Raw genomic sequence first — 20,863 nt, 5'->3', positions numbered from 1 at the left:
GTGGGAGGGGGGTGGTACATCCCAAGTAGTGTAGGGGCAGATAGGGGGAGCAGCCTGGGTAAAGCTAGGAGCTCATTGGGTGCTGGTCACCTGAGCTCACACATAGAGGGAGTATTTAAGGTGGGCACCATCAAAGATCAGGGTCAGTCTGTCAGAGTCAGTAAGAAGCAGAGGTCCAGATGAGCCTGCAGAGAGAGAGAGGAGCAGAGAAGGAAAGACCCAGAGAGGGAAAAAGAAAGGACTCTGAGAACCCAAATTCAATCCCCGGGTGAAGAGTCGGCAATAGGGTACCGGATCCCAAACTGGTGGGGGCAAAAGCACACCCTAGCCAGAGACCGGAGGCCGTGGGCAGCGTCTGCCACGGCCACCCACCACATCCACCCCGAAGGCAAACCACGTGGAGGGTCAGGGAACCCAAGGCCAAGGGTCTCCCAACAGAAGGCCCGAGGGAGCTGGACCTAGGTGGATCACTAGTGGGGACGGCCAGAGGAAAGGACAGAAGGAGAGCTCAGGGTCACGCTCCGGACTTGTTTGGGGGTTTGCTGAATCCAGGACCTGGTGGACGCAGCACGGCTCGGGTGGTCACTTGAAGCTGGAGTGACCGGAACATCAGCAGTGAGTAAATACCCTAAACTGCACAACCCGACTCTGTCTTCACTTAACATCTATGCTGCACCACCACAACCCCCATCCTCTGCACCTGACCCCCTGAGGCTATACCCCACCCGTTGGGGGTTATACTACCAAAAGCTGCACCAACACCATCAGCCTCAGCGGACCCTGCTGCAGCGGCGGCCATAGTGACCGCAATACAACGGGTGGCGTAGTCGACATTAAGAACTTTATAACATCTGTAGGACTGCCACATACTCTGAGCTTGACACCCTGGGCACGGACCGGGTCACAGCCACTCGGAAGACTACAACTCCCATCTGATCCGGCTCCGGATATTCCCCTAAAGAATATGGCCCAGGGGGCGCGTCATATATATACCCGGTACAGTCACTGCCAGCTCCGCAATAACAAAAGAAACTACTAGTTGCCACCACCAATCGTTTATACAGACTGATTGGACACCCGTTACAGGAAGCGTATGGCTTCAGGGATGCATTTTACAGAACAAGAGAAACAGAGCTATTTAATTTAATCCAGAAAGATAGGCAGTGTTTATAAAAATATACAAAATTATACAAAATGTTGAACAAAACAATACAATATATACAGTTACATAAAATAAAAGGGATAACGAAAGAAACATACTAAATCTGGTCACAGAAATGGCTCAGAGCTTAGCGAAGGGAAGTACTTCGATTGGAAACATGGACAGTACCCACAGTGAACTATGACGCCCACAGACTGACAATTGATCCAGACTCAGCTTCTGTTTTTTATTAGAACCACACATCTCCCCTTGATGACTTCATGTGGGACGGATTGTGGGATGTCCTGGGTCTGTTAGATTTTTATGAGATACCCAACTTACAAGACATGTTTGCCTCTAAAGATTCCAGGCATTAGATATTGACGTCATATTTTTTATCATGATTTTACCATTACGTAGAAATAAAATATGACAGGTATAGCATCATCTATCAGGCTGTTACTCAATTGGAGGGATTCTAGTGGCCCTGCAGTGATGTGAGTGAATGTATTACGTCCGTCCCTTGGCTACGACGCCAAAAATCTATATTCCATAGATATCAGATCTATACAAAGCTTAATATTCCTATCTGTACATCAGAGACACCAAGTCTGAAACATCCTCAGAAAAACCCTTTCAACCAAGGATGTTGCTACCTTGGAACAAAGGAGGTCCTGCATTTCTCCATTTATCCGTAAACCAACACATGTCCTTTTGGTATCTGGACCCCAGAAAAGATCTTTCCTGTCTAATTTCCTGGACACTGCAGGGAGTCCCAGCTTCAAAGAGTATTTTAATTGTTATTCCTCACTTCCTATCTATACATAATTTCCCTCTGCCCAACATGACCAATGAGGTCTATGTCAAAGAGTTTGAAGTGTAAGCTCTTGTCCCAAATGTTCTATGTGGGGGAGGAGAGTTATGAAGATGTCTTATGGATTTTAATCTTTCTCTATGACAGAGTCCTACAGTTTTCATGTCTATGACTTGGAGAAGAAATTCCAATGATCAGGCTTTGATGACAGCTGATGTAGGGTATGTAGAAGAATGGTTTTGTCACATATGGAAATACCATTAGTGTAACCTGTGCAGCCACAAAAGGGCCTAAGAGGTAAGGGGCCACTTCTATCTCCAAAGCAGGTGGAATTGTGCATTATGATTTGCTATTGGATAGCAAAGGCCCATACATATATTGTTCTTGCCCGGGGGCCCTCTTCTGTTTGTGTCTGCTCTTGGGTTCGGTGCTTGGTGATCATCCTTGTGACGCAGGTTCAAAACTCCGTACGGGTTTTATGAGTGTCCTCCTATAAGACTGGTTTTATGAACGCTTTCTCAAAGATTTTGTCACCACTTTGTCTTCAAACCAAAGTTTAGACTTTATTCGCTCATCTGTGATTTTTTTCTTGTCTGCAAAAGAAAGAACCATTTTACTCATCCAGTTGATACATATGGTTTTTACCATTCTTTCATCCATTTCTCTTGTATCCAAACTGGAGGATTCTCAAGTTTTTCCTAACCAACAGTCAAGAAAAAACAGACAACACTAGGATGCAGTGTAGGCAGCATTTATAGACTGTCCGGAGTTTTCAGGAATGTATTTACTTTAATAGGCGAGTTTAGTCTTCAAATTGGATCAGAGTAGGACATGTCTCCATTTTTTGCGAACCATCAATCTGAAAAAAAGGCACGAGAAAAGACTATTAAATATAATGTGTCTGTGTGCTACCTGAGTTAAAACTGACAGCACACATGCAAGAAAAACAGACAAGTGAATACGGCCTGTGGTGAAGAGTTTTTACAAGGTGTTGGCTTTGGGGTGGGATAGAATGGCAAAAGTCCAGGTAGCCACTGTGGGGATGATTTTAGAACCCGATTAAGTGTTATATGGAGTCTCTGGTTTTATTTTCCTTTTTCTGCCTCTTGATATATCATATTCATCTGCTCTATGGTATTGATGTCAGAAAACAGTATAATAGTTCTTGGCTTTGCCTTTGGTTTATGCAGTAGCACATGCTTCTAGGGCCTAAACTCTTCCTTCATCATTCAGAAACATTCAATATGGGTCAGGATCTGGCCTGGAATACTGGGAATAAAACCTGGCTATGATGTGAGACACCCTGGTGCTAACCTCATGTGACTTACTTATAATGACTACATTAAGGTAGCAGCTGAGACAACTTTGGTCAAGAGGTCCAATCTAGTATTTAGGATCTACCTGTAGTCCCAGAGTTCACATTATCTTAAAATGTATAAATTGCTGATTGGCAGCAGTGGTCACGTTACCCAACCCAACTCAGCAGTGCTGGATTTTGATGCCAGGTATCTAGCAGGAGACACAGTGCAAAGTGCTGGGGAGCTGCGCCGCTTCTCACCTGAGTATAGTTTTTTATTTTTTTTACACCACTCTGGCCCCATTAAGTTTTAACTTCTAAAATTGTGGACAACCCCACTAAAACCAGATGCACAGACTGCAATGTACAGACCAGCCGTGGGTCTCTTGACCAGATCTCAACAGCCATATATGTGCCTATAAGGCCAGTCTGTTACCCCATGCTGGGACCGCGAAATATGGATGCGTGAATCCGGCCTAAGGTTGACTACTTGGAGGATTTGGATAACTAGTAATTGATATCTTGCAGTGTCGGGAAAGGTGTGGACAGGTCTAGATTGATTTTTAAAATTTCCAAAATCTGAACTGTAGCAACATGTGAAGTCCATGAAGTCCAGGACTGAGCTGCAGATATTTCATGTATCTTAGTAGAGTCCAAGTATTTTTTTTTTGTTACTTCTTTATTTTCTCAATGTTCCCCTCATTTATGTATCTATTTTAGTACATTTACATTCTCTATTGTTCTCTAGGGGACTTAGAGGGATTTTAAAACCACAGAGAAAACCCCTTTGTTGCGCTTAGCCCCCTCAGACCCGACACTAGGTTTAACACAGTGAAGCAGTGTTGCCCGGAGTAAATCACTAACTTTTCTTCTGTTTTTGAAAAAAAAACTTTTTTATTCTTTATTAATCATGTAATGAATCACATGAAGATAAAAGAGTGAACAACCGCCTGACGGACCTGACATCGCCACATATTATATTGTCATTGTGACAGTTTTCATATTGACCATGTCAGATGATCTGTATATTGTAAGGAAATGTGTCAGAGTCGGAGAAATCTGATAGAAAGAAATAACATCCGTCGCAGCTGCCACCATAATCAGAACATTCTCAATATTTGCCTTCAGCTCATAGAGGTGACGAAGCAGCGTGATCTCAGTCCTCACCGCACTCCCACCCCTGGCGCATCCCAAGTTTACTCTGAAACTTTCCATTACTCCTTGGTCACTGACTAAAGCTGGGCTTCTGCACAACCAAGTACTGGTAAAGCATCTATTGTAACAAACTTTTGCCATAGCTTTCCATCATAACATTTTGGATCATTGAGGTCGAGGAGACATCACCACCACACCTGAGACGTCCTGAGTTTATGTAACATGAACCAACCAGGTATCACTGGGTTAAGCAGGGATGTACATAGAAGTCATGGAGCCCAATAGCAAAAGTTCTAATTAGAACCCCCCTTAACCCATCCAAAAAAAGTATTCAGTGGAGTATGGAGGTTCTTTTGGCGTAGGTGCAGTCACAGAAGGGCAGACCTCCCAATTTTAAAAACGGGCAGGTACATGAATTACATCACGTAAACATTAATTGTGCCCCCTACTGAAGCCCCTTAGTGTTGTCACACACAAAAAGATAAACCCCCGGCCCCCCCTCATATACAGTATGATGAATCCACAGCCCCCTACACAGTATGATGGCCTCACAGCCAGTCACACAGTGTGATGCCTCCACAGCCCCCCACATAGTTTGATGACCCCCACAGTCAACACACACACATTATGATTCCCCCACAGCCCTCACACAGTATGATGCCCTCAAACAGTGTGACGGACCCACATCTACTCAAACAGTATTATTGTTTCCATACAATATGATGGCCCCTCCTACAGTTCCCCACATAGTATGATGCCCACACAGTTTTTTCCCCATAAATACTGACAAAATAAAAACTACGTGTCAAGACCGTTTCCCATCAATGTTCTGCTCTGTGTAGCATGTGGAAAGAGGCTCCATGCAACAGGCGCGATATAGTGATGTCATTGCACCTGATAAGCTGAGACTCAAATGCACAGGGTGGAACAGGAGGGAGCAGATGGAGTATTCAACTCCCTGAAGTTGCAGATTCAATTGAAATTGAGACACCGGGTCAAGTATCAGCTGCTGTTCGGTTTGCCGCCACTGTGGTTAAGTTAATGGCTTTATTCTGCAAGCCTAACCAACTAGCTTTGGGAAAAGAATGCTTTCGAGGTTATGAATGTGAGATAAGGTACAGTTGAAGCCAGAAGTTTACATACACTATATAAAAAGACACATATGCACGTTTTTCTCAATATCTGACATGAAATCAGAATAAACCTTTTCCCATTTTAGGTCAATTAGGATTACCATCATTTTTAATATTTCCCAAATGCCAGAATAATGAGAGAGAGAGAATGTTTTAAGGCATTTTTATTACTTACTGCAAAGTCAAAGTTTACATACACTAAGATTACTATGTCTTTTAACAATTCTGGACTGTCCATATCATGATGGCATGTGTTTGGAAGCTTCTGATAGTTTTTTCTCAACATCTGAGTCAGAGACACACCCGTGGATGTATTTTAATGCACACCTGAAACACACTGCTTCTTTGTGTAGCATCATGGGAAAGTCTAAAGAAATCAATCAAGATATCTGGAAGAGAATTGTGGACTTGCACAAGTCTGGCTCATCCTTGGGTACAATTTCAAGATACCTGAAGGTGCCTCGTTCATCTGTACAAACAATTATATGCAAGTACAAACAAGATGGAAATGTCCAGCCACCATACCGCTCAGAAAGGAGACAGGTTCTGTGTCCCAGAGATGAACGTGCTTTGGACTGACATGTGCATATCAACCCAAGGACAAAAGCAAAAGACCTTGTGAAGATGATGGCGGAAGCTGGTAAGATTGTGTCAATATCCACAGTGAAACGAGTACTGTATCAACATGGGCTGAAAGGCCACTCTGCCAGGAAGAAGCCATTACTCCAAAAGAAACATAAAAAGCCAGATTAATATTTGCAAATGCACACAGGAACAAAGACCTTAATTTTTGGAGACATGTCCTGTTATCTAATGAAACTAAAATAGAACTTTTTGGGCATAATGACCATCGTTACGTTTGGAGTGAAAAGGGAGACGCTTGGAAGACTAAGAACACCATCCCAACTGTGAAACACGGGGGTGGAAGTGTAGCACCCTGAGGATTCGGCTGCTACAGGGGTATTGCACCTCAACCCAGAGGTGTGATATTCCACTCCCGGGTAAGGAAGGAGTGTGGGACTGAGCTCGGTAGGCTGCATGCACTACATACATCCCATTTCCGAGGAACAGGCCGACGGTACTCCCACTTAGAAATGTGCAGGTACGACCGAGTCTGTTCCTGGCTGGAGTGGGAGGGGGGTGGAACATCCCATGTAGTGTAGGGGCAGATAGGGGGAGCAGCCTGGGTAAAGATAGGAGCTCATTGGGTGCTGGTCACCTGAGCTCACACATAGAGGGATATATAAGGTGGGCACCAACTAGAATCAGGGTCAGACGCAGAGAGTCAGATGCAGAGAGGATCAGCTGCAGAAAACAAGTTAGGAGAGGAGAGAAGAAAGACCAAGACCCAGAGTGAGAGAGGAGAAAAGAGAAAGACCCAGAGCACAGAAGAGAAGGGACCCAAGAACCCAAATCAGAGCACCGGGTGAGGAGTCAGCAAAAGGGTACCGGAACCCAAACTGGTGGGGGTAAAAACAATCCCCAGCCAGAGACCGGAGACCGTGGGCAAGTGTCTGCCACGGTCACCCACCACATTCACCCCGAAGGCACACCACATGAAGGGTCAGGGAACCCAGGGCCAAGGGTGTCCCAACAGAAGGCCCGAGGGAGCTGGACCTAGGTGGATCACTGGTGGGGACGGCTGAAGAAAGGACAGAGGGAGAGCTCAGGGCCACGCTCCGGACTTGTTTGGGGGTTGGCTGGATCCAGGACCTGGTGGACGCAGCACGGCTCGGGTGGTCACTAGCAGCTGGAGTGACCAGTACAACATCTGCAGTAAGTAAACACCCTTAACTGCACAACCCGACTCTGTCTTCACTGCCGTCTGCACTACACCACCACAACCCCCATCCTCTGCGCCTGTCCCCTCTGAGGCTATACCCCTCCCGTTGGGGGATATCTCACCAAGCTGCGCACCCACCATCAGCCTCAGCGGACCCTGCTGCAGCGGCGGCCACAGTGACCGCATCACAACGGGTGGCGTAGTCGACACAAAAGAACTTTAGTAACATCTGTAGAACTGCCACATCACACTGAGCTTGACGCCCTGGGCACGGGACCGGGTCACAGCCGCTCGGAGACTACAACCCCCCATCTGATCCGGTGCCGGGTATTCCCCTCAAAAAGGAATATGTCCCAGGGGGCGCGTCAGAAGAATCATGTTGTGGGGTTGTTTTGCTGCAGGAGGAACTGGTGCACTTCACAAAATAGATGACATCATGAGAAAAGAAGATTATATGACAATACTAAAGCAACATCTCAAGACATCAGCCAGGAAGTTAAAGCTTGGGCCGAAATGGGTCTTCCAAAAGAACAATGACCCGAAGCGTACTGCCAAAGTGGTAACAAAGTGGCTTAAGGATAACAAAGTCAATGTTTTGGAGTGGCCAACACAAAACTGATCTCAATCCTATTGAAAATTTATGGGCAAAGCTGAAAAGGCAGGTGCAAGCAAGATGACCTACAAACCTGGATCAATTACACCAGTTTTGTCTGGAGGAATGGGCCCAAATTCCGATCAACTATTGTGAGAAGCTTGTGGAAGGATATCCCAAATGATTGACCCAAGTCATTCAGTTTAAGGGCAATGGTACCAAATACTAATGAAATGTATGTAAACTTTTGACTTTGCAGTAAGTAATAAAAATGCTTTAAAACATTCTCTCTCTCTCTCTCAATATTCTGGCATTTGGCAAATATTAAAAATTATGCTAATCCTAATTGACCTTAAACGGAAAAGGTTTATTCTGATTTCATGTCGGATATTGAGAAAAACATGCATAAGTGTCTTTTTATATAGTGTATGTAAACTTCTGGTTTCAACTGTACATGCCAGTCTCAGCTTGGGGCTTTTACCAAACAGGTAGAACGCCAACTCTATTATTATTTCTAGAGTAGAGATGAACTGATCTTTTAATATTCTAATTCGTCGACTTTGCCGAATTTTTACAAAAAATTTTGATTCACAGCAAAAAAATTCACAGAAATTCCAATACTGGAAAGCTTGTAATTGTTTGGAAAATACACGTGGTAGAGAGAAGAGAAAGACCCCCGCTAACCATAAGAGCTTACACTTTACAGGTGCGAGAGAGAGGACCCAGCTGACCATAAGAGCTTACACTCTACAGGAGAGAGAGAGAGGACCCGCTGATCATAAGAGCTTACCCTCTACAGGAGAGAGAAACTTACCCAGTGACTCGGGAGATGGAAAACGACTATGCCGTACAAACTGTGCTCCACTGGGAATTGCTGATCTGTGATGGCCCTGGGACTGACCACCACTGTACAAGGTATAATAATCCGCTAGATGTCATAGCTGCAGTGCATTATGAGGAAGCCACGCGGCAATACAGAATGACGTGTGCCAGGACTCTGTTGCTTCACTAGTGTGGGAAATGGTGCTGGGTAAGTGTTTTTTTTTCTTACGAACCGCAAATGTTTGAATTCTCATGAAATTACGAATTTCAGGAAATTCAATGCGAACTTGATCCTCTGCGAATCGATCCTCCAATCTTTATTCTTAGAGAAATTTTTTACATAAATTTAACAGAGTTGCATAGTTTTAAAATCAGCACCATATTTGTCTATAGGTTGTGTCCCACTCACTTTATTTACTAGAGATGAGGGAATCTCTCGAAATGTGTTGGATTTACTCCATTTGGACGGTATATTCTATTTACCATAGTTCAAATAAAATCAATCGGTCCCAATTGAAAGTGCCCTGAAAAAAGGTTTATTATGTTCTGCAGTCTCTGCAGACCCCAAAGCACAATAAATGTAGACAAGCGAAAAATTATACTCACCCCTCCTAAACCCCCACCTGACTCCTTAACCCGCCTCTGCACCATTTGTCCAGCACTGATGCCAGTGATTGGCTTTATGTGGTCACATGGAGGCCACTCACGTCAATGTCAATTGATTTATTTGATCATTTTTACTTGTAATCATGATCAATTAGTTTTTATAATGGAAAAAAGAGACAAACTGAAATTTTACATCTCGTATTATTTCCTGCAATTGATGGTTGACCATTTTTAGCTCCAATTACATGCATTTAAATTAAAAACAAGGTCCAAAGGTGGACAACCACTTTAAATCCACAGCATGTAATTTTATCCAGATATCCAATAGAAAAGGTAAAATCCATAGCAAATTGCAATAATGTCCGCAAGCATCTCCTGTGGGTTTATTGCAAGTTTTGCCACTGATCTGCTCCAATATCTGGAGCAAATTTCAGCGCCATTTATGGACCCTGGAAATAAAACAGTCTTGGTCTCCAGTATTATGTGACCTTATGGTGTCTAATAAATGACGGATCAGGCACACTTCTGCAGGCGCCTCTCCCAGGAATGACAATGTGACAGGAATAACAAATGACAAAACTTTTTAGAATCAACTTAGCGTTAACTCTAGTGAAGCGTGGCACACCAGAAATGAATAGCTTGTCAAGCCAAAAATGATACTTCTTGCTCGAGGGAGCATAATGGGGACACTGAGGACAAGCGATGGCGCCGCGTACAAACACAAGGTAATTATCTCTTCCCACAGGTAATAACAATTACTAGAATAATCCATAAGGAGAAGTAATCAATAGCAGTTAACAAGTAAGATTTAAAGGGGAAGTGTCAGGAAAATTTGCACTTGCTCCAGCCTCTTCTCTCCGAATGAAGTTTCTCTCTTCAATCAAAAATTCACAGCTACCATATCATTTTCTTAGTGGTGAGTTAGTTGCTTGTAGTTTATAATCTTAAAGTAGTCGGCTATCACAGCACTTCATATTGAGCTTGTGCACAGCAACCAATCTGAATAGGCAGCTTTGCGGTGTAAGTTAACGGGGTCCGACTGCTAGGATCTGATCGGCAAAATGGTAAATTTTTATCCATGACGGGGCACTTTTATCCCTGTTATTAAAAGAAGCAGTAGGTTGGACATCCGACTAAAGATCCATTCATTCTTTACGTGGCTTCCGGAGAAAGTCAAGCTCAACGTTCAGCGGCCCCATAAGGAATGAATGGAGCGGTAGTCGAGCACGCTCCCTGCCATACCATTCTAACTGGGATAAATGTTCTCCATTCTGCTAATCGGTGCGGTCCCAATGGTCAACACCTCACCGACTAACCTGTGGACAGGTGATAAGTTAACTTGTTTTCACTGGACAACCCCTTTAAAGACACCTTTAAGCCTACAGAACAGTGAAGGCATGCAAAGGACGTCTTTGTGCCACCACAGGTGCCGTGATGTGGCGGTGCTTGTGCTTGGCCACTGACTGCACAGACGAGAACTGAGTTGGCCTGAGGCTCAGGATAAGTGGAGTTAACTCTTTATTTTTTTATGGGGCCTTACTAAGTTTAATAAGGACATTATTAGTACTTAATTATGAACTCCGGGCAAAAATTCTCATTAAGGGGACATTCTAGGCATTTTTACTTAAGGGGTTGTCCACTTATTACTGTTGTCCACTGAGTTGCCCACTATACCCACTGTGGTTAGAGTCTGTTGTATGCATATATTACCTCAGGAAGATTGCTGACCCCAATCCACACCCCCGGTGGGTGGTTTACAGACTCAGTATTGTTCAGATTCTAAAGCACTGTAAACTAAATTGGTTGAGCTGCGCTGCCGTCAAAGGATGATAAAAAGACTGGAATCCATTTCTGTGCTTTATTGGTCAATGCGTTTCGAAGTTTCAAACGGGAGTTTGAAACTTTGAAATGTGCTTACCACTAAACCGCAGAAAAAGATTTTTTTTTTTTCATCACTATTAGGGAAAGGGAAGGGTACTGAAGGAGGGAAAAGAAATGTGAGTAAAATTTAACTTTTAATGATTAGGCTAAAACTATTAGTGAAACATGAAATCATATATCCGATAGAGCAGAGGTCCCCAACCGCCGGTCCGCGGACCAGGACCGGGCCGTTGGGGTTTTTCAGCCGGTCCGCGGGGAGAGGGGGCCCCTCCAGCCTCCAGCAGGGCCGCCATCAGGGCATGACTGCCCTGACTCCAGTATGGGGCCCGGCCGGTAGGAGCCCCCTCGGAGCCCCCCTCTTGTGCGTCTCTCTCCTCATGGGGCCCCCGGCCCCATGCTAAGCGCCGGGTCCGGGACATCTTAGCGCTGCGCTGCTGCGGCAGCACCTTCATGATTCCCCTGACTTCCGGTCATGTGACGGCGCCGTCACATGGCCGGAAGTCAGGAGAACCTGGTGTCAGCGATTTGGACGAGCGCCAGGATTCTGCAGGGATCGCATGGGGGTAAGTATAACAAGTTTTATTTTTTTTTAAATACAATTAACTAGGAGTGGGGGGAATGGGAGATGCATATGGGGGGAGGGGAGAGATGAGAGATGCACATGGGGGAGGGGAGAGATGAGAGATCCACATGGGGGGAGGGGAGAGATGAGAGATGCACATGGGGGAGGGGAGAGATGAGAGATCCACATGGGGGGGAGGGGAGAGATGAGAGATGCACATGGGGGAGGGGAGAGATGAGAGATCCACATGGGGGGGAGGGGAGAGATGAGAGATGCACATGGGGGGAGGGGAGAGATGAGAGATGCACATGGGAGGGAGGGGAGAGATGAGAGATGCACGGGGGGGTGAGAGATGCACGGGGGGGATGAGAGATGCACGGGGGGTGGATGAGAGATGCACGGGGGGGTGAGAGATGCACGGGGGGATGAGAGATGCACGGTGGGTGGATGAGAGATGCACGGGGGGGTGAGAGATGCACGGGGGGGATGAGAGATGCACGGGGGGTGGATGAGAGATGCACGGGGGGGTGAGAGATGCACGGGGGGGATGAGAGATGCACGGAGGGGATGAGAGATGCACGGGGGGTGGATGAGAGATGCACGGGGGGTGGATGAGAGATGCACGGAGGGGGATGAGAGATGCACGGAGGGGGATGAGAGATGCACGGGGGTGAGCTGCACATGGGGGGGTTAGAGATGCACATGGGGGTGTTATGTTTACATAACTTTGTTGCCTTATGAAGGGCGGGGGGGGCCCCCAAAAATTTCTTGCACAGGGGCCCACTACAGTCTGTGTCCGCCCCTGGGATGAAGTAAATGCAGCTGAACAGCAGCTGTCAGGACAGCTGCCCTGTCCTGCTGCAGGGCGTGATGGGGCCTCAGTGATGCGGCTCCTGGCACAGCACATTATGTGGGGCTCCTGGCGGGGACCTGGTCTACACTATATGATAAGTATGCACTAAACTCCAAATCCCTCCATTACCCCGCCCCCATATGACCAAAGCCCCGCCCACCCCACCCCCTCCTTGCTGGGCCATGGAAAAATGATCTTGCTTCAAGCCGGTCCCTGGTGCAAAAAAGGTTGGGGACCACTGCGATAGAGGATGTATATTGGGCCACTGCTGTAATTGGGTACAGACAGCTGTGACCCACAAGGTCCTGAATTGTATATGACAGCACTAAATCAAGGTAATTCCACAACCAATGTCCCTACAATTGAATGGTTGGGTAATATATACAGTGCCTACAAGTAGTATTCAACCCCCTGCAGATTTAGCTGGTTGACACATGCGGAATTAACTTGGCATTGTGACATTTGTACTGTAGATCAGCCTGGAAGTGGGAAATGCACTGCAGCAAATTTTGTTTTTGCTTTTTTTTTTAAAACGTTAAAAGTTAATTCAGAGTGTCATTTATTATTCAACCCCTCAAACCACAAGAATTCTGTTTGGTCCCCCTAAAGTATTAAGAAGTAGTTCAGGCACCAAGAATAATGAGCTTCACATGTGTGGATTAAAGATCTCTTTTGCCAGCCTTTTCTGACTATTTAAGACCCTCCCCAAACTTGTGAACAGCACTCAGACATGGTCAACATGGGAAAGACAAAGGAGCATTCCAAGGCCATCAGAGACAAGATCGTGGAGGGTCACAAGGCTGGCAAGGGGTACAAAACCCTTTCCAAGGAGTTGGGCCTACCTGTCTCCACTGTTGGGAGCATCATCCGTAAGTGGAAGGCTTATGGAACTACTGTTAGCCTTCCACGGCCAGGACAGCCTTTGAAAGTGTCCTCCCGTGCCGAGGCCAGGCTTGTCCGAAGAGTCAAGGCTAACCCAAGGACAACAAGGAAGGAGCTCCGGGAAGATCTCATGGCAGTGGGGACATTGGTTTCAGTCAATACCATAAGTAACGTACTCCACCGCAATGGTCTCCGTTCCAGACGAGCCCGTAAGGTACCTTTACTTTCAAAGCGTCATGTCAAGGCTCGTCTACAGTTTGCTCATGATCACTTGGAGGACTCTGAGACAGACTGGTTCAAGGTTCTATGGTCTGATGAGACCAAGATCGAGATCTTTGGTGCCAACCACACACGTGACGTTTGGAGACTGGATGGCACTGCATACGACCCCAAGAATACCATACCTACAGTCAAGCATGGTGGTGGCAGCATCATGCTGTGGGGCTGTTTCTCTGCCAAGGGGTATGGCCATCTGGTCCGCATCCATGGGAAGATGGATAGCACGGCCTACCTGGAGATTTTGGCCAAGAACCTCCGCTCCTCCATCAAGGATCTTAAGATGGGTCGTAATTTCATCTTCCAACAAGACAACGACCCAAAGCACACAGCCAAGAAAACCAAGGCCTTGTTCAAGAGGGAAAAAGTCAAGGTGTTGGAGTGGCCTAGTCAGTCTCCTGACCTTAACCCAATTGAAAACTTGTGGAAGGAGCTCAAGAATAAAGTCCACATGAGACACCCAAAGAACCTAGATAACTTGGAGAAGATCTGCATGGAGGAGTGGGCCAAGATAACTCCACAGACCTGTGCCGGCCTGATCAGGTCTTATAAAAGACGATTATTAGCTGTAATTGCAAACAAGGGTTATTCCACAAAATATTAAACATAGGGGTTGAATAATAATTGACCCACACTTTTATGTTTAAAATTTAATAAAATTCAACTGAGCAGCATAACTTTTTGGTTTGTAAGATTTATGGTTCTGTTCATAAAACCTACTCTCGTTTGCAGTTTGAAGGCTCTAACTTATTTGCATCTTATCAAACCAGCTAAATCTGCAGGGGGTTGAATACTACTTGTAGGCACTGTATATCCTATCTAGGGATCTCATCCATCCCCATCTTATCCTGTCAAGAAATGAACTGTGCCGTATATTAAAGAAAATCCTCAATATCATGGGGAGCTAATGCAAAGAATACCACCATCCATCAACCCCATGTATTATTTATATCAAACCTATAGGACAAATGTGCCTATGTCTATGGTAAATGAATAGACTGCAGGCATCTCGTTATCCACGATCGCTGTTATAACACTGCGATCCTGTAGTGAGGAGATAATAATTTCACACATGCCAGAGCCAAGCTGGCAATTATGGATGGCACCCCATGGATGAATGGGTGAGCGACCAGCACATGTGCCGGTATCCCGCCGGCACACGCAGAGGCACAGCACATGAGTTGGAGCAGTCTCCCGGACTGATCTTCCAGACTGATCGCGTGCAGGTGGTGAGCACGCGGTCAATGCCGCTGGAGATAGTCAGATCACAAAGATACTACAGCATACTGCTGTTTGTATCATACGGCACATGGGAGGCAAGAACAGCATAATGACAGGACCGGGCAGTGGGCCCTTAGAAAAAGCCGGTACTCCCGACGAAACGTGCGTCAGGAACGACTGTCCTGTCTATGTCTAGTGAACCAGCACACTAGGGACATACATGCCACTGCCTGGTCCTGTCGTTGTGCCGTTCTTGCCTCCCATGTGCCGTATGATACAAACAGCAGTATGCTGTAGTGTCTTTGTGATACTTTGTTCTGTTTTTTCATCATCCTTTGACGGCAGCGCAGCTCAACCCATTTCGTTTTCAGTACTTTTGATTCCTTCCTCGTGGGTCTGCAGCAGCCTAAGTGCTTTTCAGTTGTTGTGTGCACACAATCCGATCAGGTGAGCACAACAGTGCATATTCTTTCCCAAAATATCTATCCAGATAAGACCCTATTGCGCTTTTTGTCCCTTCCAGGTTTTCTCCTATCTATTGTCCAGGTTCAGGATGTTCAGCAGTTCTGTGACTAGTAACTTACAAAAAATAAAGAATAAAATTCTGCTGCGCTGTGCAGCAATCCCGCCGTGATTAACAGATTTTTAATGTGGGCAGGGAGACCTATTGATTTTCGGGCAGTAAAACGCCTGGCCCCATAGGTGCTCAGCCATCATCTGAGCACTGAGCAGAATATGTTTGCATTCTTTGAGGCCCTGGAAAGCAGCTGAGCGCAGCATCTTCTGAGAGGGCATTAATTCGAGATGCGATTCAGTTCTCATCATCCGACCGGTTATTGGCACCCGTGAGGTTATAATACTGCCATTAAACAAGGTACAATGTGCGCCTGGCCCTGAATTGCTGCGGGTGGTGCCAACGCTGCCAGGGCTCAGATCTGTGTCTGGACTACTGATTATTCCTGGAATAGAGGTCATTGACAATTACTAGCTCTGGAGGGTCTGGAGACACAAGACGTTACAGACTAAGGCTATAAAAGAAGGAGGTGAACCAGAGATGATCCTGCACCGCACATGTAACAACTGTATAATGCACTTACCGAAGTCGCATCCTGTGGGAACGTTCCAGTAAGAGAATACAGAAATCTAAGGCTCCTCTCATCCCCTGTGCTCGGCAAGTGCAGGTCCTGTTTATGGCTGCCTGTATTCCATCTTGTGAGTAAAGGCTGCCCACATAAAACCTCCTGGCCCCGATTCATCATTGATTTTGCATTCGTTTTTTGTCTAGTTTTGTGTGTTTTACGCCTTTTTTTTGCACCCAGTTAATTATTCTATGTGCACCTTTTTTATCCATGCTCTCCTGTTTTTTTCTCCGCTTTGTAAATGGAACTTAGTGATTCTAGATGTTAAAAAGTCAAAAAATTTGGCGCATTTCCAATGCAGTCTCCCCTCCTCCCAGTGTATTATTGAGCATCCCACAATTTTTGGGACATTTTGCGAAACATGTGACTATTTATGCTAAAAAGTCCCAAAAACAATTCAAGACCATTTTTGACTTTGCACAAAATTTTGGAATCGAGTGCTCCATTTTGAAGAATTTGTCGATAAAAAACGGGAACAATAACACAAGACAAAAAAGGAAAGTGACTTAAAACCCCCCACAAATGATGAATTGGGGCCAAGGACTTTAACCTCCTTGCACCTTTGTGTCTATTACATGGCCAGGACAGATAATGCAATTACTCAGATCAATGGAGGTGTTAACACCAGGGCCGGCACTGTTTCTGAAAATATAGTGGCTCTCAATATAAATGGAGCTGTGTAGGGGCTTGTTTACATGCTGCATTTTTTTCTGTTCATTTTAGCACGTAGCATTTTACAGTTTAAGCAAAGTGAATGAGATTTCTCAAATCTCATGAACATTTATTTTTTCCTTGCAGTTTTGAACCATCAAAGTATTTTTTCAAATCTGCAGCGTGTCAATTATTTCAGCATTTTACAACCATTTTTTTCCTACATCTGCTGCAAATACATGTGCACGTAAGAGTGGTGGACTGTACTGTCATGTTTCTTCCCTTTAAGACACCAATCGGATCATGTGTATGTCATGCATTTTGTACATATAATGTGTTATGTGAAATGTGAACTAGGTACTGCGGTTTTATGGTGTACAGCATTGGGAAGAAATATAGATTAGGATCCAGGACATAACATAAGGGGAATAGGCTTAGTACATACTGTTATGAGAGAGTAACTATAGGATAAGCATTATAGGTGTAATATATTTAGTGTATAATGTTTCAGGAAGTTCTGCCAGCTCCATACTGTAGGGACAGACATAGTTAAAGGTTGGGATTAGCCCACAGTGGGAGGGACCAGTCCCAGTAAAAAAGGACTTCTTCCTGGTAGTGACTCAGATAGGGAAGTACAGTAACCAAGGTCAAGTTCAAGTGCAGTAGTCTGCTGGTGTCAGCAAGGATCTATTGTTCATGGCAGTGGGAGGCCTTACTAGAATCCCTAATGCACATTCTTGCAGTGTCCGGAGTTCTGGGCTCGGTATAGGTATTCTGGAGAGTGCCTTATCATCTGGTATACAGGGGACGATGGACGTGGAATCATGAAAGGGAAGGTAAAAGATCCCGATTGGACTGCGGGACTGAAGGGAAATCCGATGCGGTGAGAGAGCCAGTGAATGTAGGGATAGTCCAGAAGGAATGGATAGCGATGCTGAGGGTGTGATATGTTAAGGAAACAAAGAACAGGTGTCCCTTGATCTATTTGAGCCTGCTCCTGAAGATGGAGGCCTGGTGACGGCAAAGGATTGCATCCTACAAGTGAGTGTGATCCACCCCACACATGATACCACATTGGGACTGGGACACGATTTTCCTGTAAAGTGCACTGGCATTATGGAGCAGCAGCTCGGTTACAGCTACTGCCTCCGGTCATTTTACATGTACATAGCCTTGCAGTTTCTGCACATCAGGTGGATAAAAGAGTTATCTAGCGCAGGTGAAAATATAGAAAGGATTTCAGTCCCTTATTCTCACATTTCATGGACTCAAACTAATCAGAATACTACGGCACAGTAAGCTATATTTTGGTCCCATCATGAACAACTCTTCTACAGTATGTTCACTAAGTTGACTCCTGAAATTCAACTACAAATAAAAAAATAAAAGATATTAAAGGTTGTGTACACCTCCGCACTGTTTTATAAATGTAAAGTTAAGCAACTTTCTATATACAGTAGTCTTCATTATAACATTTCTACCATTTTGCTGCTGCAGTGTCTGTAAGTTCTTTATCAAGCTCAGAAATCTCCAATATGTTACAAATCCATCAAAGCTCCTGCTTCTCATTGCTCTCCCCCATCCCTTCTCTTAGTGTTAGAGATAGCAGCAGGTAGGTGGTTGTACAGAGGTATGTAGTGGAAAAAGGGAAAGTATCTAGGAGGGCACAGTAAAAGCCTATACATTAGGAGGAAAGTGCAGTCTTAGAACTGTTCTGATACAAGAAAGGAAGTGAAGACAGGAGCCTCTTGGATATGCAGTTCACATCTAACCTGTATTACTGGGAGAGACAATCGTAAAACCTAAAAATCAAAAACTTGGATCAAACTGTGAACTGTATGTCAGGGGATCTGAAAATAAATGAAGGAGTGAAAATTAAAGGCTGAAACTTGCAGTTTTATTAAGTAACTTAACCACTAACATGTAAAAACAATCTCTTTTTCAGTGCCACTGCAAGGAAAAGTGGGCAAAGATTGCTAGTTCTAGATGTGCCATGTTAATAGACTCCTACCCACAAAAATGTAATGCTGTCATAAATTCAAAGCATAGTTTAAGGGTGTGCATATTTATGCAACCAGACTGTTATTTTTCTTTTTCCACCCATTTATTTTTCAATTTATTTGTACTGATTACAGGTGACACTAAAGGTGGAAAAAGTTCTGAAATTATTCTTCCTGGAATGATTTTTTTTTTACATGACATAAACCTGGTATTTTAACAAGGGTGTATAAACTTTTTATATCCACAGCATACAAAGAATTTCCAAAAGGACATATGGATAAGCAACATATAAAGCAAACACTGCCCCTTCCTCAGCCCCAAAATTAAAACTGGGGGAGGGGTTAAGCACGTATTTGCAGCTGTCAACTACATCACAGATCACATGCTCGATCTAATTTGTGCTCCATTACAAGGTAATCAGTATAACCCCCCCTATAAAGCACAGCTAGGTAATGTTAGCCACATTCACAAATTTCCAGTGTGCCCCTTTAAGAATGTCCCTAGAATCATATCTGCTCTTGCAAGCCGTGTCTGTAGAAATACTTACTACACGATTACCCAGAACGAACAAGTGGAGAAAAAGATGTTTGCATTCGCCACCGATTTTTCGTACTTAATTTGATGTAGGAGAAAATGGAGGCCCCCCGAGGACGCCCGGAGGCAGAGATTCTAGAGGCTCTCACGCGCCACTCCTCCTCCTCCTCTCTTTAAACAATTTTATACTGGCGGATCGAGCCGACAGCCGGGGAATAAACTTCTGCACTCAGTCAATTATTTGCAGGGGGAATTTCAGCCGCTCGCTGCCCAGAGGCCCCTTGCAGTGTCAGGACGAATGTAATCACAAAGCAATACATAAGAAAACTGGAAAGTGACATTTCCATGTAGATGATGCCGCTGCGGCTGAAATGACCCATGTCTGTGCACATTAACAATGCAGAATAGGCGGCAAAATCGTCGGCGCTGTTTACATTACATCGGCATTATATTCCTATAGAGCTAAGACACAACATACAAAAAGAACTACATTATGTGGCCATACTTTAGGACATGCAGAAAAAAACAAATATAACTATGTGGAAATGTAGTCGTACAATATATGTTATGGAAATGTTTTGAAGGATGACAAGATCTTCGATAAGTACAGACTATTGCAGAACTGATTACAAGGATTTCTGATGCAGTGCCAGGAAAAGTCTATGGATGACATCTTGCTGCAAGAGTCGACGTGGAGCTGTGGATTGGGCACATTGGAGCAGATATACTGTGCTACATACTCCAGAAACCTGGCGTTATTTGTGTCAAAAAAACTTTTTCATGCTTTGTGCCACCTTTTTTTAAGTGTTTTACACTACATGTGCCACTTTTATTTAGTGTTACACTACATGTGCCACCTTTATTAAGTGTTTTACACTACATGTGCCACCTTTATTAAGTGTTTTATACTACATGTGCCAGCTATTAAGTGTTTTAGACTACATGTGCCACCTTAATTAAGTGTTTTAAACTACATGTGCCACCTTTATTATATTTTTTAGACTATATTCTTGGCACATGCCATGTTTGGTAGGCTCATCAGTAGACATGATCAATTAGAAACAAACAAAGTAGCATTCAGAAACGCTAAACATGAAATATGAAATTTGAATAGTATTACTGCTCTAGAAAATAGAAATAACTGAGAAATCTAAGCGCATAAATTGGCCAATCCATGTGTACCCGGTACCCACGGTATGGCGTTTCTCATTACCAGGAACATATCTAATGTGAATCATCTCTTGGAAACTAAAGTCTGCATGTGTAAGGGAAGGTAACATCCTGCTGTAATTGGCCAATTTATGCACTAAGATTCCTCATTTATTTCTATTTTCTAGAGCAGTAATGCAATTCAAATTTCATATATTTCATGTTCGCATACTTAGCATTGCAGAGTGCTACTTTGTTATATATGGAGATGGATACTCTTAGTAAGCACCTGTACGCACCTGTTTTCTGTTTTGGAAGTGACAGTCAGTTTTTTGATATATGATCTATTAGAAAGTGGCCTAATTCGTGAT

General features: G+C 44.4%; 1 long non-coding RNA gene across 1 annotated transcript; it reads right to left on the bottom strand.

Moving 5' to 3' along the window:
* Positions 1-1,142: 1,142 nt before the first annotated feature.
* LOC141270914 (uncharacterized) lies at positions 1,143-19,512 on the bottom strand. The gene is made up of 3 exons (XR_012321763.1): positions 19,357-19,512; positions 2,744-2,814; positions 1,143-2,548 (listed from the first exon to the last, which is right to left on the bottom strand). It is a non-coding gene; the product is annotated as an uncharacterized lncRNA (long non-coding RNA).
* Between the last annotated feature and the right edge of the window lie 1,351 nt (positions 19,513-20,863).

This window comes from Phyllobates terribilis, unplaced genomic scaffold (assembly GCF_046119375.1).
Source record: "Phyllobates terribilis strain yellow unplaced genomic scaffold, ASM4611937v1 Scaffold_5__5_contigs__length_657084704, whole genome shotgun sequence".
In the NCBI taxonomy this organism is placed as follows: domain Eukaryota; kingdom Metazoa; phylum Chordata; class Amphibia; order Anura; family Dendrobatidae; genus Phyllobates; species Phyllobates terribilis.
The sequence above is the reverse complement of the archived record's forward strand: the minus strand, read 5'-3'. Positions and strand labels throughout refer to the sequence as shown.